The following is a 5,792-nucleotide window of genomic DNA, read 5'->3' on the forward strand; positions in this document are numbered from 1 at the left end:
ATTTAGATCACTCAGGATGGGCTCCATGACTGTGGAAGAATATCATGACACATTTGAACAGTTGGCTCGCTATGCTCCGAATGATGTCAGGGAAGATGCTGATAAGCAGCGTCTATTCATGAAGGGCTTGTACTATGAACTCAGGTTGCAGTTGGCTGGAAACACCTATCCTACCTTCCAAGCTCTTGTGAATCGTGCCATTGTGCTTGAAAATATGCGGAAGAGTCAGGATAAAAAGAGAAGGATGCTAGCACAAGGTTCTGGGAGCAACAACCGTCAGCGTTTTAGTTCCCATCAAGGCCATCAGCAGAGGTTCCAGGGACCAGTTAGTCAGTGGAACCGCAACCAGCAACCCCAGCGTTTCCAGAATCAGTTACAGAGTGGGAACCAACTTCCTCCATTCCAGCAACGTAATCCCAGACAACAGCAGAATAGTCAGCAAACCCCTCGCACCGGGAATTCAAGTGCTACCCCCATGAAAACAAGTGCTTCCAACACTCCTATGAGGTGTTTCCAGTGCGGGAAGGAAGGGCATATGTCATACGACTGTCCAGAGAAGTTTAACAAGCAGAACAACAACCAGAAGTCTACAGCTTATGCGGCAAGAGTGAATAATGTGGCTACGGAGACAGTTCAGGAGGGACCAGAGATCATGATGGGTACGTTCAGCATCAACTCTATCCCTGCTACAGTTTTATTTGATTCTGGAGCTTCGCATACATTCATATCACAAGCATTTGTTAGAGTTCATAGCCTTCCACTAGTTGCAATGAAAACCCCTATGCTAGTTAATTCACCGGGTGGGACTATACCAGTTTCTTTATGTTGCCCCTCAGCAAGTCTTTCTTTAAGCTGGGTAGATTTTCCTATCAGTCCCATGGTTATGAGAACTTCAGGCATAGATGTGATCTTGGGTTTGGATTGGATGAAGCAATATGACACAGATATTAAGTGCAAGGAGAGAGTAGTGGCTCTGACAACACCAAAGGGAGAAAGAATCAGTGTTGATGTAACAGTGCAAGCACCACTCTCAGCTAAAGTGAACCAACTGAATGATGTTGTTGATCCTCAGAACCTGGTAGTGGATGAGTTTCTGGATGTCTTTCTAGATGAATTGCTAGGTATGCCACCTGACCGAGACATTGAATTTATTATTGAATTACTACCTGGTACTACACCCATAGCTAAAAGACCATATAGAATGGGGGTTAATGAACTAGAAGAACTTAAGAAACAAATTAAGGAATTGCAAGATAAAGGGTTCATTCGTCCTAGTTCATCACCATGGGGTGCACCAGTTATCTTTGTTGATAAGAAGGATGGTAGTCAGAGGATGTGTGTTGATTATCGGTCACTTAATGAGGTCACTATCAAGAATAAATATCCCTTGCCTATGATTGATGAATTGTTTGATCAGCTAAGAGGGGTTTGTGTGTTCTCTAAGATTGATTTGCGTTCTAGTTATCATCAATTCAAGATTCGGAATTCAGATATACCAAAGACAGCTTTCACCACAAGGTATGGGTTGTATGAGTATACAGTTATGTCATTTGGTTTGACCAATGCACCAGCTTACTTTATGTACATGATGAATAAAGTATTTATGGAGTATCTTGATAAGTTTGTGGTGGTCTTTATTGATGATATTCTGGTATTCTCTAAAACCAAGGAAGAACATGTTGAACACTTGAGATTGGTCTTACAGAAACTTAGAGAACATAAGCTGTATGCTAAGCGTAGTAAATGTGAGTTTTGGTTGGAGGAAGTTTCTTTTCTTGGTCATGTTGTCTCTAATGGTGGTATTGCAGTGGATCCTAGTAAGGTGAAAGATGTGCTGAACTGGAAACCACCTACAGATGTAAGTGAAATTCACAGTTTTCTTGGTTTAGCTGGTTACTATCGTAGATTCATTGAAAGGGTTCTCAAAACTTGCAAAGCCAATGACTGCTCTGTTGGAGAAGAATGCTAAGTTTGTGTGGTCTGATAAGTGTCAAGCTAGTTTTGAGGAGTTCAAGAAGAGATTGACTACTGCACCTGTGTTGGTTTTGCCAGATCTGAGTAAGAGTTTCTCTATCTATTGTGATGCTTCTCGTCTGGGTTTGGGTTGTGTTCTTATGGAAGAAGGTAGAGTTGTTGCATATGCATCTAGACAGTTGAGGAAACTTGAACTGAATTATCCTACTCATGATTTGGAGTTAGCAGCTGTGGTTCATGCATTGAAGATTTGGAGACACTATTTGATTGGGCATAAGAGTGACATATACACTGATCATAAGAGTTTGAAGTATATCTTCACCCAGACCGACCTGAACTTGAGGCAACGAAGATGGTTGGAACTGATAAAGGATTATGATTTGGAAGTGCATTATCATCCTGGAAAGGCGAACATCGTAGCTGATGCACTTAGCAGAAAGAAAAATGCTAATGAGCTTCGGGCGACACCTGAATCTGAGGAGTTGTGTGCTGAATTTGCATACTTGAACTTGGGAATTGTAGTAAATGCGATGGAAATTGAGGTCACTCCTACTCTAGAGGGAGAGATATTTAAAGGACAGTTGGAAGATGAGAAACTAAAGGAGATAGCACAGAATGTAGTATTAGGCAAAGCACCAGGATTCAGAATAGATGACAATGGTGTACTGTGGTTTGGAAAAAGGATGTGTGTTCCTGAGGTGAAGGCCATTCGTGATATGATCCTGAGAGAGGCTCATGAGTCAGCATATTCCATTCACCCTGCTAGCACTAAGATGTATCTAGATCTGAAACAGAAGTACTAGTGGTATGGTTTAAAGAGAGATGTAGCTGAGTATGTTGCTTTGTGTGATACTTGTCAGCGAGTGAAAGCTGAACACCAGAGGCCAGCTGGACTGTTGCAACCAATGAAGATTCCTGAATGAAAGTTGGAAGAAGTGGGTATGGATTTTATAGTGGGTCTACCACGTACACAGAGAGGGTACGACTCAATATGGGTGATAGTAGATCGTTTGACTAAAGTGGCTCATTTCATACCTGTCAAAACTTCATATAGTGGAGACCGACTGGCAGAGTTATACATGGAAAGAATTGTTTGCTTGCATGGAGTACCTAAGAAGATTGTGTCAGATAGGGGTACTCAATTCACATCTCACTTTTGTAAAGCAGTGCATGATTCCCTGGGAACGAAGTTGAATTTCAGTACAGCGTATCATCCACAGACAGATGGACAGACTGAGAGGATCAATCAGATATTAGAGGATATGTTGAGAGCTTGTGCTTTGCAGTATGGGACTAGTTGGGACAAGAGTTTGCCATATGCAGAATTCTCCTACAACAATAGCTATCAGCAAAGTCTTAAGATGGCACCGTTCGAGGCACTGTATGGTCGTAAGTACAGGACACCTTTGTTTTGGAATCAGACAGAAGAAACTCAGGTGTTTGGTACAGATGTGCTTAGACATGCAGAGCAACAGGTGCGGACTATTCGGGATAACTTGAGAGTTGCTCAGTCTCGTCACAAAAGCTATGCAGACACACGTAGGAGAGAGCTGGTTTTTCAAGCAGGTGACTATGTCTACCTGAAAGTATCACCAATGAGGAGTGTGAAGAGGTTTAATATGAAGGGAAAGCTAGCTCCAAGGTATGTTGGTCCGTTTAAAGTATTGGAAAGGCGTGGAGAAGTAGCATATCAGTTAGAATTGCCTGAAAGCTTATCTGGTGTGCATGATGTGTTCCATGTGTCACAACTTAAGAAGTGTTTGCGTGTACCTGAGGAGAAAATACCATTGGAAGAGCTTTCTGTTAAAGGTGATCTCACTTATGAAGAGTATCCGGTCAGAATATTGGAGACAGCTGAGAGAGTCACCAGAAGTCGGGTCATTAGAATGTGCAAAGTGCAGTGGAATCGGTATTCGGAAGCAGAGGCAACTTGGGAAAGAGAGGATGACCTGAGGAAATCATACTCATATCTGTTCGAGTAAGCACTGTTCAATCTCGAGGACGAGATTCTTTTAAGGGGGGTAGAGTTTGTAACACCCAAAATGTGAATTTCAATTAATAGGAATTAATTTGATTTATTTGAGAATTTTGTGAGCATTTGAATCTAGCAAAAATAAATAATTTTGTGCAAATTAAAATTCACCATAAATTTAGAAACATGAATTTTCATTCATGCTGGTGCATAAATATTTTTTTATTGTATGTTCTGTTTTTATTTTGATTATTTTCGCTTCAAAGCTTCTTTGGAAAAAGGAATTGAGAAAAGAAAACAGAAAAGAATTTGAAAAAAAAAGAAAGGGAAAAACCCCAGCCCTGCGCCCAGCCCAACTCCCCCTCGGCCCATTCCCTCTCCCCCTCCCCCGCGCAGGCCGGTCTGCGGCCCGCCAAGCGCGCGTAGCAAGGCCGCGGTGTGCCCCTTCTCTCCCTCTGGCTGACAGGCGGACCCCACCTGGCGGTGCCCGTCTTCCTCCTCCCGCCGTAAGCAGCGTGGACTCGACCGAGTTCTCCGTCACCGAATCGAATCCCGGGATTTGCGTTCGGTTACCTTTTCCACGCGACCAAACGCTATAAATCGTTCCCCCTCCACCCCGCAGCTCTCTTTCGCATCCAGGTCTCCGAGTTGAGCCCACCAACCGTCCCCTCCTGGAGTTGGAGATCTCGCCGGAGCAGCACGCGTTCCGCCGCCGCGACCCGACCTCCACGCTAGCTCTCGGCCCGAGCAACGCCCCTAGTCGACTTCGCGGTGAGCTGCTCGTCCTCCCGGTGCTTTTCTTTCTTGAAACGGTGCTCGGAAACGAGAAGCCAGCGGTCGCCGGCGAGCTCAGGGGCTCTGTCCATGGCGACCACCGCGCCGGAGAGGAGGCAAACGGCCGGCCGCCGCCTGGCTCCCTTGGAGCGATCTTGAACCGTCAGATCCAGATCCAACGGTCTATAAAAGAAGATACCCCTTCGCTGCGCGTTTTCTTTAAGAGTCCCTGGATGTTTTTATTAATTACTCTGCAGTCCTTGGCGCCTTATGAAACTGTCCGTTTTCCAAGTTGGAAAGCGTATTCCTGTCGGTAGCTTCCAAATACGTTTTTCCAGTATTTACAGAATTGCCACTGAACTTAGATTGCTTATAAAATATTCATTATAACTCCGTTTATGTCCATTCAAATTCCGTTAGATTCGTAATTACGAGCTCTACATGTTAGAACTATTTATTCTCTGTTCTGAAACTTTCTAATTTCCTGGTACTATTTAATTAATTATTTCTCTATAGGAAATCTTGGAAAATTCATATCTTTCACGTTTTAATTCCGATTTTCGTGAACTTTACGTTTGTGTGATCGTAGCGCTGCGTAGAATATTTTCATAAACTTTTATATTTTTTTACCACTGTTGGTGTAATGTTCTAATCATAGCTTGTTTGCTTCATGTATGATTGTCTACATTGGATTGCGTGTTGTTGATTGATGATTGGGAATAGACGGTGAGCCGTACGTTGGTGATCAAGACCAAGCTTTTGAAGACCAGCGGGCTCAGGAGAGCTTTGAGCAAGGCAAGTATAACTTGGGATCATCCTTGTTACCTATTCACTTATAATTACACATATATATCATATGCATGCTATCACCTTGTCGACCTTAGCAAAATCATAGATGATTGTTATCTGTATTCCTTGCTACCTATTTGATATGCATTTGTGTAGATGTGCTAGTGCTTGATATAATCCATGATCTTGTAAGATGATTAATAGCTATGCAATGAACATAAAAGAATGACAAATAACTGTATGAGATCTTGTCTATAAGTGATCACCGGGACAACAGTGCAAC

Source organism: Sorghum bicolor, chromosome 2, assembly GCF_000003195.3.
Source record: "Sorghum bicolor cultivar BTx623 chromosome 2, Sorghum_bicolor_NCBIv3, whole genome shotgun sequence".
Taxonomy (NCBI): Eukaryota; Viridiplantae; Streptophyta; class Magnoliopsida; order Poales; family Poaceae; genus Sorghum; species Sorghum bicolor.